The following is a 12,194-nucleotide window of genomic DNA, read 5'->3' on the forward strand; positions in this document are numbered from 1 at the left end:
TCACTCAAAGGCTATCTCTGAGATGAAGTTATTTGTACGTAATCTATCAACCTGTACACGACTGACCACACACCAGATAACTGGCAAGGAAATCAAATACATTTTAACTAATACTGTACCTTTCGAACCACCCAAAAAAAAATTCGAGAAAAAGCATTATAAATTCGACACTGTGAAAGTGCTATTGTGAGGCACTTTTGGACTGGTATCGCATGGATAGAAGCACAATACAATTCCGTTTCTTATCTTCGACAGCATTTTGCTTCAAAGTTATCAAGGGTAAAACTTTTGAGAGTAAAAAGCATCTGGAAGCGGCATGTACTCAAATTTCATTTATAATTTTCATCTTCGTATTTTGAAAACATTTTTTCGCTTTAGAGAAAGAAAAGGAAGACTTCCTGGAAATTATAATTCCTGACATTAAACGAAGAAGGACTTAGAGGGAAGCAATGTAAGTTAGTGAAAGACAGAAATGTTTAATTCTGACATAAAACATTTACAGCTTTAACGTGGAGTGCTGGCTCACTATGTGCACGAAAACACGAAAACTGTGCTTCACTAGAAATTTGATATATGTCATTTGAGAGTCAGTATCTGTATACGGAAGAGAAGACACAGAATAACACTATAATATAGTGGGAGGTGTTTTTTAATTTCTCATTGTTGTCGATTGATAGGTTATAAGCAAATGAGTAAATTTTTACGCGTAAGTATGCAGTCCGCCGCCGGTTTTTTCTTTTTTTAAGTTGGTGATATCGTAAAACGTTGTGCACGAGTCAATAGCATTCTCAGACATTTTTAAGGTAGGAAAGGAAATGGGACTACTGATGTTAGTAACAACACGACCTGGTGGCGATGTTCCTCTGTCTTTTCCCTAAGAAACGTGAGAGAAATATCTTAAAAAAACGTAGGATTCTGTTTTAAAAGAAGTTCCGTGATTGTTATAAATATTTATCGAATAATATCTATATTTATTTCTTTATTATTTTAGTCTGACCTGATTAGGGCCTTACGACCCTCTCTTACATCTGACCAGGAACAATACATACAAAAAGTATTACAGAACAATCGCAATAACAATAATTTAATAATTTGTCGCATCACACGCTGTACTTTGCACAGTCAGAATATTTTGTGAAAAGCTATGGACGAGCGCTTCTGGATGTTCTGCCAAGGTGTTATTTCAGCCTCTATGTACAAATATTTCGATGACGAGTACACATAACAGTGAAACTCGTAACACCTGATGAAGACGGCTGGTTGGGTCGTCGAAATATTGTGCGTAAAGTAGAAACATCAACTCGGCAGAACAAAATGGCTCTGAGCACTATGGGACTCAACTGCTGAGGTTATTAGTCCCCTAGAACTTAGAACTAGTTAAACCTAACTAACCTAAGGACATCACAAACATCCATTCCCGAGGCAGGATTCGAACCTGCTACCGAAGCGGTCTTGCGGTTCCAGACTGCAGCGCCTGTAACCGCACGGCCACTTCGGCCGGCGGTCGGCAGAACACTCGAAAGCACTGTACTGTTGGCGTTGTGGTTCATTCCCGCCGAGAAAACTCGAGAGATCCCAAAAATGCTGTTACGTTTTCTTTCACCACCTCCATCATGTTTCTTCGAGAAACTCTAGCTTATTCAGATTTAGTTCATGAGCGTCCATACCTGGAATGAATATTCTGACTGAAACTTAAAGTTACTAAGTGTGTTTAATACCTTCAGATATTACCTATTCTGAGTCTGCTGAATTTCGCCAACGATTTTTCGAAATCTGCTTTTACTTTTACTGGGTTAAAATTGTAATCTAAATAAGAAAAGCGATAGACTATACATATTTTGTTTACAACAGATAACACAGATTCATTTTATGCTTAAAATATGTAATAATTTCTGACGATAATTTCACATTAATTTTTTTAAATATTTTCAGATTAAACCATGAACTGCACGAAGAAACTGTGGGCAAAGAAAGCAGCAGAACTGTTCACAAGAAATCTCTTGAATACTGATGACGATGCGTGAGTTTGATAAATACTGTCATAATTGCACTGCTTTTTTTGTATAGTGATAAAAATTTTTGTGCTGTTTGAATGAATGATATTTTTGAACTTAGTTTCCAGAATGGAAAACTTCACTTATCGTTGTATAGCTTCATTCTTATTGACACGAATATGTCTACGTACTTTGGGAATGTCGTGAAGTCAATAGGCAGTCCGACGTAAATTATTCCGCCCGAGAAAATGGGTTATGGAAAAACTAGTAGGCAGCCCAGCAAACTTTACAGAGCCATTGTTTTCTGTAACACAATGGACCACAAGTGAGTTATTATCTAGGCTGTTTTGGAAGCAAAACTCGCGTTCTACGAAGAGTGATTTTTCTCTTCATCGCTGTTCGGGAAACTGCAACTATTTGTCTGTTATCTTACAGTTCTAACTTCACTGTATATATTTAAGTGAGATAAATCGAACTGTTAGCAAATGTATCGCTGGATTATTGTATACCCACAAAAAAGTACTTTTACACAATTAGCTGTTAGACATAGTGCGATAAGCCTCGGCGTAAGATCATTCTGATATGTTTACCAAAAAAAATTGTGGTATATTGTCTGTCAAGGGGCGACACTACAGATTCTTTTGAGCCACAATACATGCTTTCTGCGACTTCTTTCTCTTCAAACTTGATTGTAAGCTGTTTTTTAACGCATGTGATTCCATATTCTGATGAAGAAATGTAATACTTTTGTTACGGCTATACTTTTGTTATGGCTAGAATGTGAAGGTTGGTAGATAATGAGCAATTCAGGTCGTCAGTATTTTTTCCTATTTAGAAGTAGACAACAAGACTATATTTTTGTAATGCCATAAAAGACGTTAGTAAATTGTAGCGAAGTTAACTATTTGCTTTAATAAGTGCCAGTCAGTTAGCTGTTTATTTGAATGTGATTTCATTTCTTTGAACTGCAGTATCACAATGACTATATATATATATATGACAAAATCTGAATGACTACTAGCCGCACTGATGGATGAATATTAAATAAATCAAGCTCTGTTTAAAATTGTACTTACATTTTAAGGTGAACGTATTGCATACCCTGTACGCCAATGGAACAGTACATACTATACACTATTTTAACGAATATGTTTAGGGACATTTGATACAGACTTGCAAAATGTAATGACAGAAAATGCCTTTTGTAATGCACCTCTCGAAGGATCTTATACCTATGGTAACTTGGTACACAACGCTCTAGTTCGAGATAAAGGGCTATTACTAGCGAAGTTTAAAGTAGATCACATGGTCGGAACACGACAGATTTTATCTGTCAGTTACTTTCTTTGAGAGAAAATGAACCCCGTTGATAACTGTCTCAACATGGATGATAATTTTTGTTAAACGTGTAAATACATACAGCTTCAGAAATGGTTCTACCCAGGTCGTACAAATATTTCTCCGTACGATATTTTTCTCTTCCGTACTTGTTTGTGTTCGCAGAATTTATACAACTACTTCACAGTTTTATTAATAGTTATTAAATCGACATCTTACTTTCTCCACAAGTACAGAAAATTGGCTGTAAAGAGGTGACACATAAATTCGAATTAAAAAAAAAAACAAAAAACGTTACCTCACAAAAAAGCCTGGTGAAATTGGCGCTTTTAACTTTAGCTATGGCAGTTCTGTGGGAGTAATTAATCAGAGTCTTCATCATCTGCCTTATTTCTTTAGCCAGCTATTACATGTGAAGTGGAAGAAAAAACACAATAATTACTTCTCACACCTGTAGATGACTGTATTGTTTTTACTTTTCTTTACAGAACCATAGTCATGTGTCGCTATACACGAAGCATGCTGCCACTGAATTACTACAATTATTTCTACCAGCTCTCTGAATTTTCTTAATTCTCAAGGCTCTAGTTTCATGCTCGTTTAACCAAAGCTGCTTCCACTTTTCTTGGAATTGTGTCACCACATATCGGAAAACAAACATTTTTTAAATGACCACCATAATGCTCTCCAGCATCCTCGGGATTTAAGAGAGCACAAGCTGAGTCTTTGATATACTAAGCAAAGAATATTGTAGACAGGTAAATGATACTAGCATTTTTAATTTTTCGATTAAATGAGACAGGAACACGAAAAGATATGCCTTAGCTAAAAAACTATTCTCCTTCTGTTATTAGTTCACCTAAAGTAATAAAATTGACAAGTCAGTTATCTAAATATGTTATCAAGTTTCAACATTTTTGAGCTATGTGTTTGGTACCTATGTTCATCCGCCGACTGTTCAGGGTAATAAAGTTTTATGTCATGAACAAGCAGGCTGCTGTTGTGAGATAACGGAGAATAAATGAAAAAAGGGAAGTATTTAATTAATACGATGTCTTCACTTGATGGCATATTACAGATGCAGAAACTTATGTACACACCACACGAAGAAATGATACCCTGAAGCTGCATTACATGCTCTGTATCCCGTAGTGTAATGTATCTGAGAAAGACAAAAAATTAACAGGAAATATAAATTATAACACCTCATGTTCTTATAACAAATAGTTGGCCTGACAAGACTATTATCATCACTGATGGTCGTGCTCGGAGAGACATTAAACATGTAGTAACATTAGCGTAGATCCTGGAAATGTGTCACTGTAAATTACATATGAAATACTAATTTGACCGAAACTGGCCTACTGCTCTTCCAGAGACGCACTGAGCCCAGTAGAGGTCTGCTGCTAGCGGTGAGAAGACGGGTGTGGGACGTGGGTATTCTATTAGCAGTCAGGGGGTATTTTTTGCTGCACCACGTGACGTGACGGCTGTATAGAAGGCCTCCTATTGGTAAGAACCGGCCGGGGATGAAAGCACATCTGCGGCCCACCTTTCTGCCTGCCTGTCCCGACCCTGACTTCGTCGCTGGGGAACACACACAAAAAAAGGAACCTTCCCTTTCTAAATAGCCTCCCCCGATGCCAGCAGTTGGTACAGCACCGGTCAGTGTGTCTGCCACGACAACTGACCTGACGCGCCAGACCGGTATATTCAACGATTCAGTGTCACCGTCTTGCCGCTCTTCACACTCCGTGCATTTCTTTTTTCCCTGTACCAGGCACTTCCGCCACATGTTGCTCCTCCGTTTACCGTGCCACCGTCGACTTATTATCTAGCACGCTACGCAAACGAACAATTGTATCAACCTCTTGTCCCACAAAGACTTGTGTGTCTCGACACAGCCACGTAGGTTCCCTAGGTCATGTCGGTGGCTGCAAGTCGCCTAGCTCTAACCGGTTGCTGTATCCTCATATATTTTCATGGCTCACCACCCTTCTTCTACACTTTATATGTGAATTTACATTTTTCGCTAAGCTGTTTACATTTGGTCCAATGTAACAAAGTTATCTTTCCATATAAAAGGAACTACTGCTAGAACATCTTCACTATGTAGGCAAACTTCCCGGTTATGGAGTTATAAAACAGTTAAAAGCAGCAATACCTGCGGCAGTATTTAATGGAGGTTCTAGTAGTAATTATTTTTGCGACCAACATCTAAATAAAAATTCTTACCTGCACAAGAGGACTATTTCAGTACATAAGAAACTACTACAATTATGTTCAACGTATTGACAGCGTAACACTTACGTATATGTGTAGAAGGGATAGGGGAAGTAGCTTACATTATTTATTAACTACTTTTGCCCATTATCATGACGGATGGAAACAGCTATTGAAGAATGTAGAACACATGACGTCAGTAATACGTTAGCATTTTATTTTTCATTAGCGTACATGTGGTTCAGATTTTTTGTCTTGAGTGGTTTTTTTGTTAATTACTTTGTCCCATATAACGTTATCAAATTCTTATGATTTTACTTTTATTCTATGTTCCATTCATTCTATAGTTTGTCATGGTTTTTGATGTAAGATGGTTTCCCATTCTTAATAGATTTATTTTTTTCACTATCAGGGTTTCCAATAATTGCACACTCATTTCATTAACTTCATGAAAAACATACAAGATCTGTGCCGTCAATTCAAGTGCCTTGGCATCTATTTCACGTTCATGAACATATAGCGAAAAAATTAAAGTTTTAACACATCTAAAAAATCGGGAAACAAGACTGCAGTATCTGGAACAATGACAAGTTTTACATGACACTTATAAGACTACCAGTACAAAACAGAAGATAGTTTTATCTGAGACAGAATTATAAACAGAAATTCACTGTAGATGGCACGGAAAGTACAGAAATATGTATCGATAAAATAAACGTAAACAAACTGTGTCTTGCTTAATGCAGAATTTCTCTGTAATCAACACCATAGGCTGTGAATTACTATACTTAGTGTGACAGGGCCTACTTCTTATTGCGATGTATATTTATTCCACTTTCTACTTTATTTTCGAGAAGGCCGTTGGAAGACAGGCTGTTTACACATTCCTGTGGGAGCTTCTATTATCATCACCATCACGCACACTTTCGGGTTAGACATATTTGCCTGTTTCGAAATAAAGTTTGTTGCGCCTTCTTCCTCTACCACTGAGTCTGAACTCATGGCCTCACCATCTAGCTACTGGCGCTACAGATCGGTAACATGTAACATGGGAAATAAATCATTTACTTTTCACAACGAAACAATTAAATGCCGGACTGATATTAATAGAGCTACTATTATGTATAAAACATTCTCGGACTTCTTGCCGCGTCAGTTGTGGGTAAAAACCTTGAGATGTCTAGATTACGTGCATTTGCTCCTGACAAAGACGATGGAGATAATCATGGAAAGCTCGATGTTTCATCCTGAAATTATTTGCGCTGCAAGAACTCCGAGAATGTTTTATATAAGTGTTGCCGCAAAAGACTTTGTTGTCAGTGTTTCTATTAGCCTAATATTACCGTCACCTTCCCTATACGGCCGCTACATGCTGGACCAAAATATTTTCGTAAATTTAGCTCTGTGCAGCGGCTCTCAGTGCTGTCTAAGTACGTTTTCACGAGAAATTCGACTACTTTCATAGAATATTTTTCAGTATTTCTGTCGCGACGTTTTAATGGGCAAATAATTTTGCCCAGATATAACTGCACATTAGTATAGTCGCTATCGGACAGAACTCTTTCATAGTAAGTACGCCATTTGCGATGATGAATCATCGATGCGAGATCATCAGAAGTGAAACTCAAGCTCGGATGGGGAAAGTTGGGAAGATAATCGGGCAAATCCTTTCAAGGGAACGATCCCGGTATTTGTCTTATGTGATTTAAGGAAATCCAGTAAAACCTTAGTCTATCCGGTCGGACGAGGGCTTATAACTGCCGCCCTAGTCTCTTACCGCTTCGCCACCTCGATCAGTCGTCATCTGTAATGAGTCTGAGATCCCAAGCAATACTATAATGCGACTTACTGCCATATTAAGACAACAGCACTGGCTGCATCACACGTTGGCAAGTTCTAAACAACTTCTACGTCTGTAGACAATCTTCCATCTAGGATAACCTGCGACTTTCTGTCTGTCAGCAGGTGCTGAGTACATCCTCACCCCTATTTTTAGATTCTCTAAGAACGTGCCAGGTGGTTATAATTAATGTGTAGCTACTCATGGAGATCCAGTATGGGTTGAAATTGTCGCATGTCAGCGGAACTTCGTAAATCTGCTAATGCGTTAATGCAGGAAAAAAATAGTTCCAATTTTGGCCACCTGGTGTAAGTCCGGCGTTGTACAACATTTCATCGACGTCTCCAGTGCTCATATTGAACTAACTGTGTAAGCAGCAGTTAACAGTGAGACGAACATTATACCTTTCTCACTTGTTTGACCTTTTCTGCCCCTGTCCCATTCCTAGTCCATATTATGTGGAAAAACTGCTACACGTCTTTCTTGCATTTACAGCGTCAGATTTGAACCTGGTGGCCACAATGGGAATTAATTTTTTTTTCAACCTAAATCGGTTGTGGATTAACACACTGGAATATCTACAAGTTTCGCTGCACTGTGATAATTACAGACCACACTCGACCTCTGTAAGTAGCTGCACTTCATTTATAACCACTTAGTAACTCTTTTTTATCCTTCGGTCTGATACTGAAATAAATTATGTATTATGTCTGTAAACACTGAATCCATCAAGTGATCTCTACCTATAGTGCTTAAGCTATAATCTGCATGGAATCATATAGATTTCGTTGGCCTACTCTGTCTTTCTAATTCAAGTCATTACGTTTGAAGAAAAGTGTATGTGATAATAATGATTCAAATGGGGGTGAGTGATATGAGTTTCTACGTATCAGCTCTGCTCCATTTTCTTGTGGATGAGTGCGATTTGCGTTGTTTTCCAGTCACTTAAGTCAGTCATGTACAGTAAATGATGGTTTCGAGCGATGGTCATTCATTTTCCAGTTGTGTAATACAGACTGACATCAGCTCTGTCTGGCCCTAATACCTAGCTGATTTCAAGCAATTTAAGTTTCTTTTCATTTGCAGTAATATTGTTTCTGTATCCCTCACCTTTTGCATTGGTATGCCATCTGTCAGACGACATTTTCTCTAGAGTGGTTACGTAAAATATATTCTTAAATACATGCGGCACACAACTCATGACCAGATACCAATATAAAACTGCACATTTAATTTAATGATAACAACGGTGTCTTCCGGTTCCTTCCTTACTCGTGGATGTATCGTGCAAACTCTCATAAAGGTATTTCCTTTACGCACTCTTGACAATAGTTCGTACATGCTCGTCACTGATTGAGATAAATTACACGCGAATTTTTATTCAGTGACCAAGTTCCTTCAATAATGGAAGTCTTTAAACATTTTACTCGAAAATACAAGTGCTTTTTAACATAATAAGAGTATTGTATTTTCTTTGCTGGCAGATAATTCAACATCTTACCCTGTCTGTACCTCCATTTTTTTTATAATTAAGACATCAGTTCCGCTTCTCGGACGGAATTTTATAAAATTCTGCTTTAATACTCCTATGAATTTCAGAGGGTATCACATTCTCATAGTTAACAGAATGGTGTGTTAAAACGGCGAGAACCTTAGTGTCAGCTTGTTTCTGCATATAAACCTTAGTTGTGATGGACAGGCAGATCGCCTACATCCATGCAACTGAGAGGTACGTTTACTGGTTCCCAGTCATCCGCTTCCATTTAGTACCATTTCCTGGCTTATCCGACAGAGAACGATAGTAAAACGGCATTCTGCAAAGTCACCGTGTGCCAATCTTGAGGTCCGACACTTTCAATTCCTGTCTGTGCAGCTAGAGTGAGATGAGCAACAAACAGCAAGGACGTGAAGATATGTCCCGATGCCAGTCTATTCCTTCATTTCAGGGTGAGCCATTTCTTCTGCAGCATTTTCTGTGACATGTTAAGATTCCAGGAAAATATTCAGCCGAACGGTTTTCTAGAAAACTGTTAAAGAAAGCTATGACTTAAGATTCCCTTTTTTTTTACAGTTGTATCTATTTCCGGGTATTCTTTACAAGTTGTTTCTCGTACAGTATGAATCAAACCTTCCCAAGACGAGTCCCTGTTTGCGAACTGGAAGCTGCAATGTTACCAGGCAATAACAACACTAGCTTCGGTACTACACTTCACAATGCCGTTAATCGCTAATGTTATTGCTCTTATTGTACTTTTGTACGCTTTTCACTCTCTCTCTACAGCGAGCTGTTAAAGGACTGTTCCATTGTGGAGTCGGACTTTTCAGAAATTTAATTTATTTTACACACGATAGGTTTCAGTCTTATATCCGTCTTCAGGTGATACACATTCATCTACATGTTTTCCCGCTCAATGTTGGAGTTCACTGTTTAAATAAAAAACAAATAATGTGATGATCACTAAACAGACACAACAGAAACAACTGAAAGGGCTAAGCGACATGTGTTGAAAATATTAATATACTTACCTATGGGTGGAGTATCAAAATCGTCTCCGCATTACCCCAGCTATATGTAAGCACATTAACATTTTCAACACATGTCGCTTAGCCACTTTCAGGTGCTTCTGTTGTGTCTTATTAGTCAGCATAATGTTATTTGGTTCTTATTAAAACAGTGGAATCCAACACTGGGTGTGGAACCATATAAATGAGTGTAAAAAACCTGAAGATGGTCACAAGCCCCAAATCGGTCGTGTATTAAATTCATCTTCTATTGCGACTGCTAGCGGTAATTATTCTGTACCCTATAAAACAGCGGTCACAGAGATCAAATGCATCCATTAGGGATAAAGTTCACACACACATACACACACACACATTTATATTTAGGCTTTTTTGAGAACTAGAAGTGCCTCCCCGTTTGTGATTACGTATAGTGATGGGTTCGTGTTGGGAAATGACCCACATATTATCAACGTTGTTTCGTACACACTGCAGATGTTTCCCTGGGAAGCCCTTACACGTTCTCCGTACAGTCCTGATATTTACTCATGCGGCTTCCATATTTTTTGAACCCTGAAGAAAGAGGTTTGTGGCCGTGGATTTGGTTCGGATGAACAGGTGCACACTTGGGTGGAATCATGGCTCCGTCGGTAAACGCAGAATTTTCTCATGAAGGCACTGACCGTTTTGTCTTACAGTAGGATACATGTATTAACAGTTACGGCAATCACTTCCGAAGTAATGAAGAGTTTACTTACCTTTTTGATCCATCTTATTTTCATTTGACTGTCCCTTATAGAACTGCTAAATACTTTCACTGATACCGAAAGCATTTTTAAAAGCACATTGGCTTCTATAAAATCAATACCTGTTGGTGTCAAGGCAGCATAAAACGACAGAACGACTCCTCGCTCTGTCGAGCCTTTCTATATCCACTGATGTCACAGAATGCCCTTACCTAGCCACCACAACTTAAAATGTAAAGCTGTGACCACGTATTCAATCATTGACCACATTTATAGGAAGGCTGTTCCTCGTATTTTCAGAAGCACGTCCGTCACGGCTTCCAGACCAGCGATCACTCTTTACACCTTCACTGTTACGATTAATCTTACTTCATGATTCACATTGTAACAGTTAAAACATCGATATTTAAAAAAATTATGGAGGTAATACTCGAAAATGAGATATTAGTGCACCATAGAAAAACTTGACATTGTCATCTAGATTAAGGTGAGGTGGACTATCTTTGGCCCGAAAAAAGCATGTTCTTGAGAATTTTTTTCTCGGGATGTGTTACAGATATATGTCAAATTTGGTCAAAATGTTTACTGATATTTTCTCTACAAACTGAAATTTTTTCGAACGGAAATGTCGAAGAGCAAAGGCGGAAGTGCCGTCGGAACGAAACAAAATTTCGTTGTAGACCTCCACGCACGGTATGTCACTGGTTAGCTGGCTCGTCTGAAATCAAAATTGAGTAGACGTTAGCAAAGTATATAAGATTCTTTAGGAGTTGTACCTCGCTTAAGTTATTTGGACCATAGGAAACAAAATGGCGGCCATTTAAAAAAAATAGGATTTTTTCATCGATTTTTCGACTTCGTCGGCCAAGTAAAAATATTTGTAGTTGATGGATCGGAATAAAAGTAGTACAGCTCCTAGACAATTTAGTTATCTTCATCGGAAACAAGAAATCATGCCAATCGGTTCAGTAGATTTGAAGTTTCCATACTGCCCGAATAAAAAAAAAAATGTCATTTCGAGAAAAACGCGTTTCAAGTTTTGACTACATATAAATACAATATTATCCAACGTACGTTCAATCTGCTATTCCGGATACATAAACTAGTCCTTCCTCTTTCTCATAGAGGGCGTTTTGCTCGATCTGGGCCATCCTGCGCTGCTCCAGAGCCGCTCGTTCGGCCGGTAACAAGCGGTTTTCGGCCGCTTGAATCTGGTGGTGCTTTACGAACTGCATCGAATAGGGTCCCAGGGTGACGTCCATCGATGTCAGGATCCTAAGAATTGCTGAATACCCTTCGCTAAAGCTGCTCACTGCCAGAAATTTCGCAATCTCCACAGTTTTCTCACCAGAATGCAAATGCTTGGGGGCTAACTTCTAACCACACGCGTTCAAACTTTCATTTGAATTTTGTGTGTTTCCTCCCAAGCACAGGTACAATAACTCGTCTTTTCTAAACACTTTTATGGATCCAAAAATGCAGTTTAAAAAAAATCGATTCCTTGAACCAAAAGAGGTTAATAAGAGGTTATTCTGGTTCAGAGTGATAGTA

At 38.4% G+C, this 12,194-nt stretch overlaps 1 long non-coding RNA gene across 1 annotated transcript in view; it reads left to right on the forward strand.

The window, feature by feature from the left end:
- The window catches only part of LOC126148967 (uncharacterized), a 399,054-nt gene that overhangs the window by 79,974 nt on the left and 306,886 nt on the right, over positions 1–12,194 (forward strand). The window contains exon 2 of the long non-coding RNA XR_007530675.1: positions 1,933–2,020. This is a non-coding gene — a long non-coding RNA (uncharacterized LOC126148967). The remainder of the gene's footprint in view (positions 1–1,932; positions 2,021–12,194) is intronic.

Source organism: Schistocerca cancellata, chromosome 2, assembly GCF_023864275.1.
Source record: "Schistocerca cancellata isolate TAMUIC-IGC-003103 chromosome 2, iqSchCanc2.1, whole genome shotgun sequence".
Lineage (NCBI taxonomy): Eukaryota > Metazoa > Arthropoda > Insecta > Orthoptera > Acrididae > Schistocerca > Schistocerca cancellata.